General features: G+C 44.6%; 1 protein-coding gene across 2 annotated transcripts in view; it reads left to right on the top strand.

Moving 5' to 3' along the window:
- LOC310768924 (homeobox protein otx5) overlaps window positions 1-20,470 on the top strand; it is a 61,956-nt gene that overhangs the window by 20,590 nt on the left and 20,896 nt on the right. For both annotated transcript variants that reach the window (XM_083627853.1, XM_083627852.1), the window contains one exon: window positions 17,865-17,922. The gene's annotated coding sequence lies outside the window, so the exon portion shown is untranslated. The remainder of the gene's footprint in view (window positions 1-17,864; window positions 17,923-20,470) is intronic.

Raw genomic sequence — 20,470 nt, 5'->3', positions numbered from 1 at the left:
CCAGATGTTTGGGGACTACAATTCCCATCATCCCTAGCTAACAGGACCAATGGTCAGGGATGATGGGAATTGTAGTCCCAAACATCTGGAGGGCCGGAGTTTGCCTGTGACTGCCCTAAACCATCTCTGCTTTGTGGGAGTAGAAAAGGGTAAGGTGCCAAACGTCTTGCTCTGCTGCCTTTGGACCACATCAGCGAGGCTGAAAGTGGAGTCTTCTTGTCTGGGCAGCCCAGGACCTCCACATACACTGCCCAGGCTTGTGCCCCGGGGACGTCACTTTGGTGCTGCTGACGCAGCCATTTGACTTCACCCCCGGAGGTGCACTCCATTGTCTCTTGAGCCAGCCGGATGCCAATGACTGTGGCCCGCTGGTGTGTCTTGAATTTACAAAGCCCAAGAAGTGCATTTTTGGGTTTGTGGACAATCCACCTCCACTGAGCGATCCCGGGGATGCCCTCTTGTGCAACAAATCTTTCACGCTCGATCTGACTGCCTAGGCCAGCGTTCGTTACGGAAACCGTAGCAGCCGGCAAGAACCCGGCAGCCCAGTGGAAACTGCCTGCCCATGGGCTGCAAAAATAATCATTCTGTCCACCTCTAAGAGGGCATTTTGAGTGCAGGAGAAGAGAAATTGGGATGTGCCAGATCCCATCTTCTGCACAAACGTACGGGAGCCCCTGAGGCACGCCCGGTTCTGCCCCCCAAGGCAAATTCTGACCCACTGGACCCTGCCACCGAAACCTCCTCCCCACCGCGATCGCCTGCGCACATCCTCCATGCTCCTGCTTTCCCCTCAACCATACGGTCCCTCCCTAATCCGTCCCCTGTTCTATTCCAGGGCTGGGATTTTCAATTAAGGATACTTACTGTGTCCCCCTCCCACCCCCTCCTCCCACTGCCATTTCCCTAATGAGGGGTGGCTGGTGGTAAATTAATTGTCCTGACAGTGTGACCCTAATCCGCCTGTGTATTATAATTATAAGGGGGTGAGTGTGTGCAGGCCGAGCAAAAGACCTTGGTTATTTCCAGACTGCCGCTTTGTAATTAACTAGCACGTGGCATCGTTAGGCCGGGGATTACACAAGCCTTTTATTTATTTCCTTTTGACTCATTAATTCCTCCCCCCCCCTCCAGCCTTGGGCGATTAAATACCTCTTTGCATGGCTGTCCCTTTTAAAGGGTCTGTGGGCTACCTTTGGCCCCCTAACCGGCCTGTCATCTGCACCTCCTTCCCGGCGGACGGACCTTGGCCACTTTGTTTTGTCCTAGTGGGGAATTAATGTTAATTAAAAGTGCATTGTTTTCAACGCTTCCTGGATTACCCTCTGCGGAATATTCCTTTCCCCGGCCTCATTTTAAGTGCATTAGCTTAGGAGGAGTAGGACGTGAGCAAGTGGCCAATTATGAAATTGGCTGCAGCGCAGCTGAAGGTGCAGGGCAGATTCACACATGCAGGGCATTAAGCCCTCTTTGAGGGCAGGACCAGGTGACTACCTGCAGGTGTGGAAGGGGCCCTGGACAGCTATAACCCCCATCTCTCTTTAAACAACTGTGATTTGGTCAAAGGCGCTTGCTTAGAGCTGTTAGGAGCCGCGTTAGAAACTCAGATACAGTGGTACCTCGGGTTAAGTACCGTATTTTTTGCTCTATAAGACTCACTTTTTCCCTCCTAAAAAGTAAGGGGAAATGTGTGCGTGTCTTACGGAGCGAATGCAGGCTGAGCAGCTATCCCAGAAGCCAGAACAGCAAGAGGGATTGCTGCTTTTACTGCACAGCGATCCCTCTTGCTGTTCTGGCTTCTGAGATTCAGAATATTTTGTTTCTTGTTTTCCTCCTCCAAAAACTAGGTGCGTCTGGTGCGTCTTATAGAGCGAAAAATACGGTACTTAATTCGTTCTGGAGGTCCGTTCTTAACCTGAAACTGTTCTTAACCTGAAGCACCACTTTAGCTAATGGGGCCTCCTGCTGCTGCCGTGCCACTGGAGCACGATTTCTGTTCTCATCCTGAAGCAAAGTTCTTAACCTGAAGCACTATTTCTGGGTTAGCGGAGTCTGTAACCTGAAGCCTATGTAACCTGAAGCGTATGTAACCCGAGGTACCACTGTATAGGCTCCAAATGGCACCTTAAACCACAACGGAATGCCTCTTCGCCAGGGGGTTGGACTAGATGACCCCGTGGGTGCCTTTTCCAACTCTACAATCTCAACTGCATTCCTTGACTGCAGCTTGCTCTTACAATTCGCTTGTCCCAGTATGCAAGGAAGAAACACAGACGGTGGAAATGGAATTGACTGTGGACCGCGGCAGAGGTTTTTCAACTGTGGTCGCCAACCTGAGGCGCCCAGAAATCTCTACGTGGCCGCAGTTGGGCCCACACCAGTAGCAAAATGCCCCTGGGGAATTTCAAACGCTGATGAGGAGACCACTTGCAGAGCTACAATTCCCAACACCCTTAGCAAACTATGGGTCCCAAGATACAGTGACGGAGGGCAGAGAAATTCCACTATGTGCACCATGTTACTTTAAATAGTCCTGGCTCCTCCCGCAGAATCCTGGGAACTCTAGCTTGCTATTAAGGGTGCTGAGAGATAGGAGGCCCCGATTCCCTTCAGAAAGCAACAGTTCCCAGGGATGTGTGACTGGTGGGAATTGTAGTTCCGGGGAGGGGGAACAGGGGTCTCCAAGCAACTCAGTGCCCTTAACAAACCATGGTTCCTGGGATTCTCTGGGCAAAGCCATGGCTGTTTAAAGTGGTTTGGTACTGCTTTAAACCCATAGTGCAGATGGGGCCTAAGTTCTTAGAGCTCTTTTCCTGAGTTTTCAGGCTCTGAAGCAATTTGCTTTCTGCTATCATCCCAAGATCAGCATGGCGTTTACAGTGCTGTTTTATTTGCTTAGAAAACCCGGCATAAATTTGACCAGATAAATTCCCTAAAAACCCTAAACCTTGATGCAGCATAGAATCATAGAATTGCAGAGTTTGAAGGGACCACAAGGGTCATCTAGTCCAACCCCATGCAATGCAGGAATTTTTGCCCAATGTGGGGCTCGAACCCACAACCTTGGGATTCAGAGTCTCATGCTCTACCGACCAAACAAGTGGCAGTGGCTTTCTGGGAGTTCTAGGTTTGCTGGTTCTTGCTCTTTTTTTGGATCTGAGACTGCATTTGAGTATTTTGTTTGAAATCTGCAGCTTGCGGGTTCAGTTTCCTCTCTGTACATCGCGATGTTGCGCATTTTGCTGACCCGCCTGACTTGAGGCTCTGTCGTTTTTCTCAGGCCCTGGGGCTTACCCTTGACACTGAAAATAGGCTCAGGGGCTAAGCTCCGTGGAGCCCGACCTCTGCCTCAAGTGAAACCTTAGATATGGGGAAAGGGGAAAATACTAGGGAGAATTTAAAGGGGGAAAGGGTGCTTGTGGGTTTGCTGGGGAGGGCAAGAAGGTTCAGACAGACTTCCTAGCCCTCTGGCTGTGCAGATGCTAGACTTGGTGGCCCTTGCACTGGTCTATTTTTTCGAATAAGGAAAAACACATACTCAAGAAGACCACTTACCTGTGAATTATCTGACTGTAACTTTGTGTGCAAGGACATGCATGGAAAGGAGTGCTTGGGACTAGTCGGTACTTTCTCAACTACCTTCCTCAACTATTTAGAGACCAACTTAAATCTAGATTGTGAAATCCCATTTTTAAGGATGTACGGAGTTCAGGGTTAAAGTTGCCTTGCGCTGAATCACTTTGGACTGCAGCTGGTGGGGCATAGCTGTCAACTTACATATTTGAAAATAAGGGATCAGCAGCCAAAATAAGGGATCAACAATTACTTTGATAAAATACATATTTTGTTGCATGCAAATGGCTTTAGATACCTGTTAGGTCCATAAATTACCATATAGCATATATTCAACACAAAAAAACAAAGGACAGCTGGACATAGAAAGGGCCCCATTACCTTCAGTAGCTTATTTAAGGGACATCATCAATAAGGGACAGCAGCAGGACATCACGCTGGGATAAGGGACTGTCCCGCCAAATAAGGAACGCTTGACAGCTATGTGGTGGGGTGAGGATTGCATGGTGCTGGGGTTTTTTGTATGTTGGGATTAAAAAAAAAACATGTCAGGGTGATGGGTAGGCTGAGCTGTTCGCCCTGATATCCTAGATTTCTATGTGGAGGGTGTTCGGGTTTTTTTCTATTGGAGCAGGCTAAACAAACTGGGCAGATACTATTGACCAGGGCCATTTTACGGATGACTTTTCTTTTCTTTTTTCTTTTTATTGGAATTTTATTTACAACATAACATAAACCCCTCCACCCCCCCTTAAGGATGACTTTTCAGCCTGGCTAATTAGCTGACCAAACCTTTCTAGAGCACATCGTTTTATTTTTAACTTCTACTGCGGCTTTCCAGTAAGAGCCGAAATCAATGATTTCATGGATGAGTAATACCTGGACCTAATTTTCAGCGACAAAGTCTGTGACACAACCAGTGGCCTTTCCAGTTAAAGATTCCAGCTGCCCATCTTCTGGTAAACACGTCTGCTAGAAACGACAGAGAAGAACCGCCGCTCAGGGTGGTCCATGCTAGACTATTGGAGCATTTACTCTTGACTGTGTGTGATACCTTGGCATTATTCAGTTAATGGGATTGATATCCTGTTCGTCCGTAGGCTCCTAAAGCAGCTTACGAAAAGTTTGTGTTTTGAAATGGACAAGGTAGTAAGAGTACATTCTGCGTATGCTCAGAGGTTCTTGTATTTTCTTGCAATCTGGTACGCCAAACAAACAAACCCAGAACAAATAGAGATAACTAATCTGTGATATGGGGAAAATGTTGGTTATTGATTGCTAGTTGCACATTTGGGCACTGAAAAGGATGTGTGTTTAATTTTTTATTTAAATAAATAAGCCGAAAGCTTGTCATACAAGGTAGAATCTCGATATCCCACCAAAGGCAACAGGGAGATTGTGAGTGGCCGACATGCTTTAACTTAGTTCAGAAGTTGGCTTTTCTGCTTCTTTTGTTTTGAATACGCAAAATTTGGGTTTTGTGCAAAATCTGGTGCTGCAGAACTGTAATCTGACTTGTCAGAAGGCTGCATTGATTGCAAGCTCACAAATGCAGCCATAGGCCACTAGTAACTCTTAAAAAAAAATCCCCTAAAAGCTGCAAGAACATAGTGCCCAATTGCATATTTGCATGGTGTCATTTTAGAGTAGGTTAGTGAAATTTTGCACCTGCCTGAGTGCAAATACACAAACCAAGGGAGGCGGGAGGGGGAGTCAAAGAATCACCTAATTCTCTAGCTCAGTGGCAGAGCAGATATTTGCCTGTAGAAAGATCCGATCCCTTGGCACCTCAAGTTTAAATTATCTCAGCCACAAGCCCTGCCTGTGAGCTTGGGGAGGTGTTGTCCATCAGCACGGCTAGGAATGGCCGAGATGGACCAAAGTTGTGACTCCTGTATCCCGTTTTTTGTGATGGTGGCAATGGGCTAGAGGAAATTTGCTTCTTCACCTGGGCCGCCCCCAGCTACATCCAAAGCAGCAAAGCCTGTTTTTCATTCACAGGTAAACTCATAAAGAGGGACTTGTGAGCGTTTTATACACTGGAGAGCAAAATGTGCTGCAAGAGTTCATTCATTTTCCACTTATCAAAAAGGCAGGCTCTCACAGGTAGACATCTGTGCCCCCTGTAACATTTGAAAGATGAAAATAGGGGGCACTCTTGCATATATCTGACACCCCATTTTCACCCCAAAGTTCAGGACTGCCCCCCCCAACCAATTACACACAAATTCAGACTCAAGGTTTTAGTGCTGTATTACATAGTCTCTCCTGCTGCAAAAGCTAGGTGTGTTAGTAAGCTTTCCAAGCTGTTTCATTTTATTCTTTTTAATACAATGAACACCTGTGGCCTGATCCTTGCCATGTTTTCTCAGAAGTAAGCGTGCGTAGAATTTCAGTCGTTGCTAAGACTGAGGTACTGCCTCTCCCCTCTTTCATCCAAGGATAAGGAATAACGATAGCAAGGTTCTGCATACGCTGGCTTTGGGGCGAGTCCCATTGAGCTCTGTGTATTTGACTTCTGTCCACCCCAAAGGCAAAACAGGACCTGGGAAAGGGCTATTTGTAAGACGGGTTCCCGTTTTAGGTGGTTGGTGGCACGTCTGTGGATTTGCGGCTGAGGACGTCGCACCACGTTAAATTCGCTTTTGATTTTTATTTCCGTGGCTCCTTTTGGAATCCGCATTGCAATACGATAATGTGTTAAAAGGACGCAATAGCAATACAGTGGTACCTTGGGTTACATACGCTTCAGGTTACATACGCTTCAGGTTACTGTCTCCGCTAACCCAGAAGTATTACCTCAGGTTAAGAACTGAAATCGTGCTCCGGCGGTGTGGCAGCAGCAGGAGGCCCCATTAGCTAAAGGTTAAGAACAGTTTCAGGTTAAGAACGGACCTCCAGAATGAATTAAGTACTTAACCTGAGGTACCACTGTACTCTTAACAACCATACAGCATCACAATGCGCTACAATCGCTACCACCGACAGAAAAATAATTACGTGCCAAGGCCCTCAGCTATTTTCAGACGGTCCCAGGGACAGGAGGGAAGGATTGGGAATTGCTGATTTAAAAATAAGGTCCATTTCTTGGTGGGGGGGGGGCACGTTGGTAAAAGCAACAGGTTCCCTCCGGAGAAACCTTGTGTGCCAATTAGCTTCACCACGGAGGCAGCCAATTCATGGCGCCTGTTTTGTGGCACCTCCGCTCTCAGGCTGAGGCCTGCTCCAGGGAAACAGCAGGCGTGGTACCCACCGTTTCCCATCTCAGAGGAAGCGCTCCCCGCATCCCCAACCACCCTCTCCTGGGGATGTGGACCCCCCTATTCCACGCAGCCTGCTCAGGACCCCAGGTTCCTGCTTCTTCCCCCAACCCCGTCTCCTTGAGAGGCCATCAGAATTAATCCCAGCCGACGTTGGGAGAGGTGATGGATTACTGACTTTGTGCCAGCAGGGTGGACATCTTGCCTAAAGTCACCTCGGCCATGTTGCCCCCTCCCCTCCCCCTCCCCCGCCCTCCCTGCCTGCCACACTCCCGGATTAGTCTCTGAAATATAGACCGTGACAGCTGACATCACTGCCTGCCTTCCTTAAATCTTCCACATTTGGGTGGCTCCTACCTCTTCTTTCTCTTTCCCCCCTTTCTCCAACCCTTCACCCCCTTCACGGCCTCTCTCCTCGCCTTCTCTCCTCCTCCGGGCAACCCCTCCGAGGTCTGCGCCACGAGTCGCCCAGGTGAGCCACCCAGGTTTACGTCCCAGCTTTTCCTACTACCACCTTTTCCCCCCCTCTCCCCTTAACAGGAGATATATGATTATTTGCAACTGATCCAGCTTTAGAGGGGTTTAGCTCCCTTGATAAAATTATATCTAATGATTTAAAGTCCTTACGCTTGTAATACAGCTTGGGCCGGCTTTATCGCGCTTAATTAAAAGTACTGCCAGGGGTTTGGAAGGGCCATTTTTTAAATTTCCTCCTTCCCTCGCAGATAACTTTTTGTCCCCGTCCCGTCCCCCCCGTTGTGGGTTTGTGTGGGGAACGTGGGACCCCTTCCTTTTTGTCTCTTGTGAGTGCGGGTGAAAGAATTGGACTGCTGGGCTGGTGATGCGGAAGATGATGTTGTGTAATTGCTGGCTACCGATACCGAAAAGGATTGTTTCAGGATTCTTTTTTAAGTTGAGTTTTAAAAAACCAAACCAAACCAAGGAGCGCCAAGGGATCGTGTGGTTTGGTGGATAAGGCAATGTTCCGTCCTTGAGACTGTTAGAAAAAGGAATTGTGCATCTTAGAACGAAGGACCTATCGATCTGCAGTATGCTAAAATATAGCTGATATTCAAGCCACAAAAAAAGGCCCACGATCCTGCCATCAGTATCAGTACAAAACAATTTTGATTACCTCCTCCCACACCCAAAATCCCTGCCCAAGATGCTGGTAACCTACACAATGATTCTGGCTCGAAACGTTTCCAACTCTGCTTATATTTATCTTGGTTCTCTGCCTGGTATGTTTGGTTTTTGGGTGTCTTTATTTCAATGCAGCTGCAGACCAAATGGTGGGGGTTACCAGACGCCCCTTCCAGTTGTATCTAAGAGCAATGACGACAGGCTGGGATCTCACCCCAAGACTTGCATGCACCAGACAGATTTGACAGATTTTCTTGGTATCACAAAGCAGCATTCCCTCCTTGTTTCAAATGTAGTTTGCCATGTAGCATCTCAGGTTACTGTTTGAGGAGCACATGCCCAAGTTGCCAGGGACTAGTTGCTTGATACGTTTGGGTTTGGGCTTACAGCATTGGCCATTATTTTGCAACATCCGCTGGGGCTGCCTAAGTCATTTCCATAAGTGTTTGTGCAGAGGAACTTGGTGGCAGATTGCTCGTGTATCTTGGGGTCATTTTACCACTTCCCAGAGAATTCCTGATGTGCTAGAACAGAGCTTTCCCAACTGTGTGTCGTGACACATCAGTGCGTCGGCCGCAGTGTGTAGGTGTGTTGTGCAAATGCTCTTCCTGGGGCTGGAAAGGAGCTAGTTTCACCTCCAGTTTGCTAGTAAAACTGCATTACTGTGTGGCGAAAGGATGCGTGCCTAAAAAGCGTGTCACCTACATGAAAAGTTTGGAAAGCTCTGTGCTAGATATGAATCACAAATACTGAGGAATTAACAACATTCCGATAAGGTCTTCTGTGGGACTAACAACACATGTGTATATTTTTTCAGGATTGCTTTCTTTTGCCCCTCCCCTGTGGTGCTGTCATTGCCGCAACAATTCAAAGTCTACTTCAGATTTATTTCATTTCCCATTTTTAAGCACCCAGTAATAATAGATTAAATAGGGAGCGGCCTTTTGGAGGTCTCAGTGAATGGAGTTTGCTCATCCTTAAGTCTGATATTTGGAGCCAGCAAACAATTTGCCTTCAGGCACGTTGACTAGAGACACCCCCCACCCCCCCAGGTTAGGGTTTTCTCTCCCACTATGGATTGCGGTTTTTTTGTAAGTGATCTCAATCTCTATTGTTCCCCTCCTTGCAGCAGATTCAGTTCCCAATCCTGATCTGGATTGCAAAGTTTGTTGTTGTTTAGTCGTTTAGTCGTGTCCGACTCTTCGTGACCCCCTGGACCAGAGCACGCCAGGCACTCCTGTCTTCCACTGCCTCCCACAGTTTGGTCAAACTCATGCTGGTAGCTTCGAAAACACTGTCCCACCATCTCGTCCTCTGTTGTCCCCTTCACCTTATCCCTCCATCTTTCCCAACATCAGGGTCTTTTCCAGGGAGTCTTCTCTTCTCATGAGGTGGCCAAAGTCTTGGAGCCTCAGCTTCAGGATCTGTCCTTCCAGTGAGCACTCAGGGCTGATTTCCTTCAGAATAGAGAGGTTTGATCTTCTTGCAGTCCATGGGACTCTCAAGAGTCTCCTCCAGCACCATGATTCAAAAGCATCAATTCTTTGAAGTTAGCCCTTCCTTAATTTGTGTGGAGGGTGTCAGATCTGCACAACTTGTTCACTGCCAGTCAGAACCCAGCCGTCATGGAGCCTTGCCTTGGCTATCGTCTCCCCTATTTTGCAGCGCCAGTCCGGCCGTCAAGTCAGGAGGTTGCCGGACGTTGCTTCCTGGGCTACCTTTCAGCTTAGTTTCGGGGTCGCAAATTCTTCAGGCCTGCCAGAGGGCGGCACAAAAGCACCCTTTGTCCTCTGCAGAATCCTGGTGATGAAGCACTGCTCCGAATCTATCCAGCCTCAATGTTGAATTTTGGAGCTTATGAGACCCCCACATGCAATCATGCCCAAACTCCACATATATCTTCCTTGATTGGTTCTTCATTTTTAGCCGATAATGCATAATAAAGTGGAGATGTTGTCGTTTATTTAAATTGCATCGTGAAAATATATTCCCTCATTCTGGCCTTCTGTTGTTGTTTTTTCGGAGGGGCTGGTTTCTGAGAATCTGTCTTTTTGCATCTTTCAATGGCATCTTTCAGGACTGGGGAACCTGTGACCTTCCAGGTATTATTGGATTCGAATTCCTATCAGCCCCACCCAACAATGGTCAAGAATGATGGGAGTGATAGTCCAGCAATATATGGCAGGCCGCAGGTTCCCCATTCCAGACTTGGAGAGAGAGAGATGCAGCTTTCATGTATGCCAGTGATTGTGGGCAATAGGGTGGTATCTTCTCCAGATAAATGAATTTTTTGGTTTAGACTGCAATCCATTGCACACTAACTTAGGTGCGAACCCCATTGTGGGCCTTTACTTCTGAGTAAATATTCCTAAAGTGGTGGTTTCCAAGCTCCACCCCAGGACCGCTTGAAAGTTGCTGAGTGTCTTGGCAGACCGCTAATTGGATTTTCTGCCTGTTGCAGCAATTGCAAAGCCAGAAGATTTTAATTTGTGTTTTTATTGCTCTTCTTACTTTGTATTTTATGGTATTGCAATTTGCATTCCACAGAATGCAGTTAAAAGGGATTATTCAATGTGCACATTCTGCACTGCAGACCTCCTGAGTGAAGCTCACGAACGACAGTTTGGGAACCCCTGGAGTAGGAGGGGGCTGTTTGTGTGTTGCCTCTTCCTTTGTAAACCCTCAAATAAATTAAGAGTTACTTTATTGACTTTTAGCAAGTGTTCTGCTCTGAGGATGTAACTTTTGTTGATCAGGTGTCGTAACTGTGCTACAAACTTATACTGCTTTAGCAACTGCTCCTTGGCCTCACGTAACCCCGGGAGTTATAGTTTTCGGATGAGTTGCAGATGTCCTTTTGCATTATTCCGAAACCGCCTTTGAAAATAAACATCTCTCCCTCGTGTGTGGGGTGGGGGAGCAATGGGAGATTCTCAGGAAACCTGCAAAGGTACTGCAATTGCTTAGCACCTGTGCCACAAAATGTAAACTCTGCAAGGAATTCTGGGAGTTGCAGTTGTGGTTTTCTGAGGGCGTTGAGATTTCCTGGCAGCTTTGCAAAACTATAATTCCAAGAGGGTGTGTGTGTGTGTGTGTGTGTGTGTGTGAGAGAGAGAGAGAGAGAGAGAGAGAGAGAGAGAGAGAACAATGACTATTAAACCAGCTTAAGATCCCATTCAGCTTTGCAATACGTTAGGTTTTATCGTAATCAATATAGATGGACTTCTTCAAAACTGTCCATACGTAGAAGGATCCAGCGAGCCTTCCATCACCTCTACCTGGCGCAACGAAGTCAACAGCCTCCGCAACCTGGTGGAATAGCTGCAACCTGTTGCCTTTGTGGAGGAACGGATGCAAGACTTTTCTTCTTGCAATTATGTAAAGAAAACCAGGGTAAAAATTAATGGGCAGCTGGTGGGCTGTGCACGCTGTTAATAATGCTGCAATCATTGAATCAGTCTGCCCTCTTCTCCTCCCCCTGCTAACCGCTCCCCCCCCCTTCGCCCGGCCTCATGCCATCTGTTAGGCCTGTGCTTATCCTTAGATTGGAGGTTCCTTGGGGCCAGGCACTCTTTTTGCTTAAGGGGCTCAGCCACCAATTTCATCAAGCTCATTGGGGAAAAAATTGGCTGCAGAATTAGCAAGGGGGAGGTTCCCGAAAGAGCAGTTAGTGGGAACGTCAAAGACTGTAAAGGTTGGGCTCCAGCAAGATAGATAGATAGATAGATAGATAGATAGATAGATGATAGATAGATAGATAGATAGATAGATGATAGATAGATAGATGATAGATAGATAGATAGTTGTTTAGTTGTTTAGTCATGTCTGACTCTTCGTGACCCCCTGGACCAGAGCACGCCAGGCACTCCTGTCTTCCACTACCTCCCGCAGTTTGGTCAAACTCATGCTGGTAGCTTCGAGAACACTGTCCAACCATCTCGTCCTCTGTCATCCCCTTCTCCTTGTGCCCTCCATCTTTCCCGACAACAGGGTCTTTTCCAGGGAGTCTTCTCTTCTCATGAGGAGGCCAAAGTATTGGAGCCTCAGCTTCAGGATCTGTCCTTCCAGTGAGCACTCAGGGCTGATTTCCTTCAGAATGGAGAGGTTTGATCTTTTTGCAGTCCATGGGACTCTCAAGAGTCTCCTCCAGCACCAGAATTCAAAAACATCAATTCTTCGGCGATCAGCCTTCTTTATAGTCCAGCTCTCATTCCATGCATCACTACTTGGAAAACCATAGCTTTTACTCTACAAACCTTTGTCGGCAAGGTGATGTCTCTGCTTTTTAAGATGCTGTCTAGGTTTGTCATGGCTTTTCTCCCAAGAAGCAGGCGTCTTTTAATTTCGTGACTGCTGTCACCATCTGAGGTAATCATGGAGCCCAAGAAAGTAAAATCTCTCACTGCCTCCATTTCTTCCCCTTTTATTTGCCAGGAGGTGATGGGACCAGTGGCCATGGTCTTCGTTTTTTTGATGTTGAGCTTCAGACCATATTTTGCACTCTCCACCCTCATTAAAAGGTTATTTAATTCCTCCTGACTTTCTGCCATCAAGGTTGTGTCATCTGCATATCTGAGGTTGTTGATATTTCTTCCGGCAATCTTAATTCCGGCTTGGGATTCATCCAGCCCAGCCTTTCGCATGATGAATTCTGCATATAAGTTAAATAAGCAGGGAGACAATATACAGCCTTGTCGTACTCCTAGATAGATAGATTTATTGTTTCCACTTGCATAAAGGGGGTGGGTGTCTCAATGGGCGCCGGATTATGCCACTTCCGGTGCCATCACCCCAATTCTTCCTTTCACCAATTTGCTCCTGAATACCAACTAGTCAACACTTAGAGGGCGTCCGCCATCTTTCCTTTCTTAGCCGCCGTCAATCTTGATTGCAAAATTGCAAAAAAAAAAATCAAATCCTTTGGCAAAGTGAATTTGAAAGGCAAGCTGGAGGGAGGGGTGGGGGTGGGGGTGGGGGAGTAGAAACCTATTTCTGCCAGGAGCTGCTGGGAATTGCATCTTGAACTTCTTTCCTGATTCTAAGCTTCTTAAGAGAGTAATTTCTGGAGAACTATCCAAGAGCTCTTCAGTGAAATTTTGGGTCCTTTATGTACTCTTTAATGGGATGTTTCAAATGTCCTTAATCTCCTCTCATTTTGCTTGCTGCAGATGCTCCTTAGTTTTGCTTTTTTTTCTCTCTCCAGATAACAGGGGCAGTAGTCCTTCTGTGTAAAGGGAAAATTATTTAAGCACAGAGAAACAGGATGGGGGGGTATTTTATTGAGGACAAGCTACAACGGAATAAAAGATGCTTCTGTAATATGTTGGGGGTTTAGAGGCTGGGACAGACCTAGAGCAAATGCATGTTTGCTCCCGTTATAAGGAATAAGGATACAGAGAACTATATTTGCTCCCCAATGTCAATCATATTCATGTTTACTTAGAAGTAAGGTCCATTGGTTTCAACTGACTTTTCAAGTATGACTAATAATAATAATAATAATTTATTATTTATACCCCGCCCATCTGGCTGAGATGCTTCAGTTATGTGGAAATAAAATCACATGGTTATCAGGATTTATTTTTTTTAAAGGCTGTATTTTAAGATTTTCCCCCTTTAAAATTGAAACCGGGATCAGGTTAAGTAGAAAAGGGGTAAATTGCCAGAATATCCTATCTCACTGTTTGTTTTGCTTTTCTATATCCTTGTAAAGAAGCAGAGTAGATACGTCACATGTTCAAAACTGTGTGAATTTTATTTTAAATACAAAGATCATAACTATTAGCCTTTGTTGTTTTTGTAAACGGTTCATTTTGCTCGCATCAAAACAACAGTTAAAATTTTAAGCTGCAGCTTTGTAAGACTGCTGTGGACTAATTATACCTTTAAAACACATTCAAAGCACATTTCCCCCTCAAAGAATTCTGGGCACTGTGGTTTATCCTTTGCCGAGTTGCCATTTCTAACACCCAGAATTCTTTGAAGGGGGGAAATGTGCTTTGAATGTGCTTCAGAGGTATATTTTGTATGCAGCCTAAAAAGAGTAATTACATCCTGGATGTAAAATACGCTTGCTCAGAAGAAAATAAGTTGCTTTCAGTTCTATTTGAGTGGCCCAATTTTAAAGCCACACTCCCGCTGATTTTGCAATTATAGGGCATGATCCAGCTAAAGTTAAGTACATATCCCATTTCAGTGAGTAAGCTAAGTACATGCTAAACTCTCCCTCTCCCCCTAAATCACTTTTTCGCTTAATTTTGACTGGATTGTGCCTGTGCATTTTTAATATATTTTTATACTAACGAGCATGCATCTTTAAAAAAAAATACTCCAAGTAACAAAGCTTCCTAAAACATATTAAGCAAATATTTATTTAAAACATTGCGTCACTTCTTTTTGCGAAGGGGAAAAATGGACTGCTCAGTCCCATGACCTTGAAAACTGGGGTGGGGGGTTGAGGGTAGGTCTGGATCTACTGACAGCTCTCTGCGTGATTTGCAGTAGATTACAAAGGATTTCTGACTTTTAGCTGGTTAACAAAAGCAGCAACTTTCCTCCCCAAATTAGGCTACTGAAATGGAGGAAGCTTGAGAGGATAGACTCATGGACCAAATAGTTTTGTGTGTGTGCAGTGCTGTAAGCACAATTCGGGCAATGGAAACAAAATCCTGGGCTCAGATGCATCCTTTTGAGCTTTGCGTTCCTTCGTTCTAAGTGTATGCCTATTCCTCTTTCGAAACCTCTCTTTCGCACTCGGCTCCAGCTGTTAGGCTTTGGGTGCTAAGAGAAAGAAAAATAGATCCCATTCGCTTGCTCCTACTCTACACAAATCTAAGTTGACTCAGTAAAAAATATCCGTTGCCATTTGCTTGGTTTTCTGCAACTTTCGAGGTCAACTTAGCAACCTCCTGTCCATTAAGCTTTCTGTTGTTTAGAAGCTTAATATTTCAGGATGGGGAAAGCGGAGTTATTTGTAGATGTATTTATGTGACACACCAATTTCTGAGTTTTCACTTAATGCAACACAGTTGATATATTTAATGTATTCTCTCCCCACCCCCCACCCCCGGTGTGCGTTTTAGTACGGTAGTTCTTGTTTTTATCTGTAAGCTGACTTGAGTCCCGTCAGGGAGAAAGACTGGGTAGAAATAAATAGGATCACGATAATGTAGGAAGTTTCTTGTTTCTGAGACAGAGCTGCCATGACAAGGGGCTTATTTGTTATTTCATTCACTGAGGAGCCACTTCCTATGAAGAACTTCCCAGTGCATGAAGAACTTGCGTAAAATGTTTCATATATAAAAAATTTAAACAGTTATATTTACACACACACAAACACAAACACACACACACAGAGAGAGAGAGAGAGAGAGAGAGAGAGAGAGAGAGAGAGAGCCCTATACAGTATGCAGACAGAGATAAATGATACGATACAATACAGTACGATAATCTTTATTGTCATTGTCCCATACAGAACAACGAAATTGAAAAAATCTACATCAGACATTCAAAACCAACAAGCCTGCTATCCCAGCTATCCCCGTCTGGTTACCCCCATAAAAACTCTGATACCCCATAATTAAATACAATATACTCCTATAGAGACTACCTTACACAGTGTTTAAAACCAAAATCACATTTGGATAGAAACTGTTTCTCAGGCAGCTGGTCCTAGTCTTTATAACCCTGTACCTTCTTCCAGAAGGCAGAAGCTGAAAGAGATCATTTCCGGGGTGCGCACTATCCTGCGCTATCTCTGCAGCTTTCTAATGGCACCTGGAAGCATAGATTTGATCCAAGGTGGGAAGAGTGCACCCAATTATTCCCTCCGCAGTCTTTACAACCCAGTGTTTTTTCCCTGACCGTGCAGCTCCCAAACCACACACACAGACCATAAGTTAATACACTCTCCACAGTACAATGGTAAAATGCCATCAGCAGGTCCTTTGAGAGATTGTTTTTCTGGAGGATTCTCAGAAAATATAACCTCTGCTGTATTCCATGTATAAAAAGGATTTCAAATGCAATACAGTTGCCAACTGATGGCTTGAGCATCATGTAATGTGCACTTGGAAGGTGACAGATATGCTTATATATAGACATGCAGGCTAGTAAAACAGGGCAGCCCAATAAAAAAAACCAAACAATCTGGTAGCTTTGCAGGATGCAGTCCTGGTCCAGCAGACACAGAGCCCCAGGTGATCGATACTGACCAGTTTATTCTGTACCCCAGTTTTTTATGCCCAGGGGGCCAATTTGAAAGGTGGAAACCTACCTTTCCTGTATGCTTCACCTTCCCTGAATCAAGACTACGTTCAACACCAGTACCTTAGGCACTGCGGAATGAAAACGAGAGGCCCAGCGAAGCTATATATTTTTTATCGTCCCAGTAAAGAAGCCAGCATTCAAAGCAAGCTTCCCACATACATAGAGCCCTTCTCCGAGTGATCAGAGTAAATATCAGAAATATAAGGTCATGTTACACGCCCAGGCTGACATTCACCTGATAAGGTGTGTGTGGAAAGGGGGGGGGACATTAACCGCCGCGGTGCCATTTCTTGGCTCGGGGCATGTTCCACAGAAGATTTTACGTGGCCAAATGGAAAAGGTGTGGGTGAGGGAGCCCATAGACCCAAGAAGCGGCCATAATTTTCTACACACCTGTTGATTATTCAGAAGCCTGTTGCCCTCTTTTGCAATCGGTCGTTCTGCTGGAGGATGAAAGAGTCTGGGAATCTTGGTGTTGTTTTTAAAAATTTAACCCATAGTTTAAGAGATTTGTTGGAGCAAAAAGCACAAATGTCTGCTTTTAGGTCTCTCTCTCTATGTATGTGTGTGTGTGTTGGGAAGAAATAAAATGAATTCGAGGAGGAGGGAAAATAGCAATGGAAAAGACCTTACTGCCTTTTCCTGATGTTGACATCTTCCCACTCTTTGACCCGTGTGCCTGAACCAAAACATATCAGTCATATATTCCTGGTTTTGGGCAAGAAGACAGAACAGAGCTTTCCAAACTGTGTTTCACGACACATCAGTGTGTCGGCTGCAGTGTGTCGGTGTGTCGCGTGAACACTCCTCCCGGGCCTGCAAAGGGGTTACTTTGCTAGTAAAACTGAATGACGGTGTCACAAAATGTTGCATGTCTAAAAAAGTGTGTCAGTTGGGAGGCAGAAACTCTCTCTGTTTCAGTTTCTCCTTCTTTCTGTTAGGCTGCTCCCCGTTGATATGCAGCATGCCCCAGAAGTGTGCTGGTTGTGTGTGTTTGTGTGTCTATCTGGGTATCTGCTTGCGAAATCTCCCGATGCAAATCATTTTTATCCTTCACGCCAGCCCATAAACCTGCACACCACCAAAGGGAACCTGGGATATTCAACTGCCCTTAAAGAAAACTCAACGAAGCCATCCCTCCCTTGTTTATTAATCTACAAGAGTGTTCCTATAATACCAGTCATGTGAGGGCCAGGATCTAAGAATGGAGCTTGCAGCACAGCGCACCAAATTGTTTTTGAGAAAACCCTCCCTCACCAGCCACCACCACTGCTGTTGCTGCTGCTCTTGCCACCACCACTGACCCCCCCCCCTTGTTTCTCCAGGGCTTAAGAGGAGAAAATCCCAAACCTTCGGATCTAAATGCCCAGAGAAGTCCTGGGCTGCAGAATCTCTTACCCAGCTCTAAATCTCTTTTCAATTCAGGTTAAGCTTCTCTTTTTATTACAGATTATAGGGATCTCCCACTGTATCACTTCTGGGTTATCCTTTTAACACATTTTGCTCTTTCTAGCCGGGGTTATTTTTTGTGGTTTCCTGGGGTTGGGAAGAAGGAGCTGCCCTTGGTTTTTCCTCATTTGATCCATCTCCAGAACAAATCTCTGTTATGCTTCCTTGCAGAGGTACCCGGAGGCTCCTGGTCTGGACACCTGGGCACTGGAACTGCTCTCGGGAGAAGGTAAGGAAGATTCCCCCAACCCACCCCAAAAATAAAGCTGGTGTGCTTGTGTTCGAGAGAGAGAAGGCAGGACATTATGCCACTATTGTGGAAATTCAATGGATGTTAGTTGGCCATGTAGGTAAGAACCGAAGTTAAGTGGGAGAGATGGTTGGTGTTGCCCTGATGTGAGTTGACCTAGGAATTTTCCAACCATACAAGGAGTGCCTTCAACTATCTTGCGATCCAGCCAAGGTGTCTTTGGCCATTTATATTCTCAATGTCCACCTGAAATTTTTTATTCTTCCCATGCCGCCTCGTCAAAAGAATCCCAGGCGATCTGGAAGCTCAGCTAACCCCATGTTAGAAAGTCACCATTTTACCTCTTTTGGGTGTCCTCTCTAGAAATCGTGCGTCGCCCACTGCAGCAAACAGCCTGGCCATCTTGCTAATGCCGCAAATAGGTCTGCGTTTTCCATTGTGTGTATCCCGTGGAAGATTTGCCACAATGGCAAAACTTAATTTCACTATGTTCGATGAAGGGGTGGCACACAATATAATGAAACATTTACATGCGTTGCTTTCTTTAATTGCACCATTTAGATATTAAATATAATTGCCTTTTCTTCAGTTTTGTAATCTAAGCTGTAAAGATGTTGTCCACGTTTCATTTCCCCCTTTTTCCGTGTTCTGAAAACAAGACATAATGAGATTTAACCTGGGAAACGTTGGCATATTTTATGTGATAAATGGGGGAAGGAATTGACCTCTGTCAAATTACTCTGCAGAGTCCGCTAACAACCATCAATGTCGTATCTAGAGATGCGTAGTGTATATTCAGCTTCTGTTACAGTATTGGCATTTCGTCTCATTTGACGGCTGGGAAGCACATTTATAGCAAAGCTGGAAGGGTAGCAATAGCTGCATTAAGAGAGATAGATGTAAAAGCCTATGGAGTTTTCTAAATAATGTTTCAAAGTGTATACAGTGCATGTATAAACATAAGATCAGTAAAAGGTGGTTGATTCAGTTTCAATCATCTTTTTTCAAAGTACTGACCGTCAAAGCAACATTTCAAGCAGACCCTACAGATTAAAACGAGCATAATCTCACTTTTGAAATTAAGAATTAGATAAAATGGCCGCACTAACAATATATCTTGAGGGGTTGTTTGCATTGTTCTTCAAAAAGAACCCTCAAGTTTTGGGTCGATGTAGATCGTGTTTTCAGCTTTTTTTGCAATTATTTTAAAGATTTATTTTTTAAAAAACCCCAAATAAATAAAATCCAGTGTTTCTCTGATAATTATACGCATTTAATGAATGTGGAGGAGCTCTGTGGAATTTTTTTTTAAAAGGAAAATGTTTATAACTTGATTTTACTTTTATTTTTTAGTCAATGTATGTGGCAGAGAGAGACTATTTTAAAGGATTGCCCTGATCTGATTTGTATAAAAATAACAACAACAGCAACCAAAGCTTTTCGTTTGTTTGTTTCAAAGGATTCTCACTGCATTCTTCCTGCCGCTATATAAATCTATAATCCGAGACACTGCAAAGAGATGACAACATTTTAAATGGGAAAATATCTGGGGCAAAACACCATCTGCCCACTCAAAACCTCTTCAGACTTGCATATTTCATTAAGCCAAAGAGAGGTTTATCAGTTTCCTTACATTAAGGAGCTCATATCTTTCTGGATTTCAGGCATTTGTACACAGATATTAGACCTTTCTTTTTCCTTTTTTGCTGTTGCTTTCCTAATAAAAAACAAATCAGTTAAAATTTGCCTTTAAGGGGAAAAAACGACCATTTCTTAACGGGTTTTTTTAAAAAAAAACTAAATTCATTTTAAGCTGTTCTTGCTGAAATAAAAGGAAATAAGTAAAAGGGGAACATAGATAACGAAAAAGAATTCAGCATTTAATTTATCCAGATTGGAAAATCCTCTGCTAGTTTTCCAACGCTCTTTCTAAAGGAGTTTAACAGGGCAATCCTGCACATATAAATATTAATCTATCCTAAAGAGTTTAACAGAGCAAACCTGTGAAACAACCATTGAGTTCAATGTGGGTGCCCTCCAGGTAAGTGTGTTTAGGCTTTGGGGAAAATATAATTCCTCTGTCTTATATATATCCATGCTATCATGTGAAACACAAGCCCCTTTAGGCTTTTGCTTGAACACAACAAACAAATAAATAAATAAAGAAGGCATAATTATTATTATTATTATTATTATTATTATTATTATTAAAACCTTAGTCTTTTTTATTTGATTATCAAGGCTATCAACATAGATGTGTGAAGCTATAGAGTTTCTGGCAGGGATTCAAATATAAGGTTACCATCGTCTTTTTTTTATGTTACGAATATACAAACATACATTTCATACAATCCTTAAAAAATATTCATACATACCCACATTCAATCCCACAGATACTTCTTTTCCCCACTACCAACCCTTACCCCTCAAATGTCAAATATAAGGTTACCAGACGTCCCTGTTTCCCGGGGACAGTCCTGGATTTACAAATCAGTCCCCTGACAAAATCCATCTATTTAGTAGGAAG

Source organism: Podarcis filfolensis (assembly GCF_964270895.1).
Source record: "Podarcis filfolensis genome assembly, chromosome: 8".
Lineage (NCBI taxonomy): Eukaryota > Metazoa > Chordata > Lepidosauria > Squamata > Lacertidae > Podarcis > Podarcis filfolensis.
The sequence above is the reverse complement of the archived record's forward strand: the minus strand, read 5'-3'. Positions and strand labels throughout refer to the sequence as shown.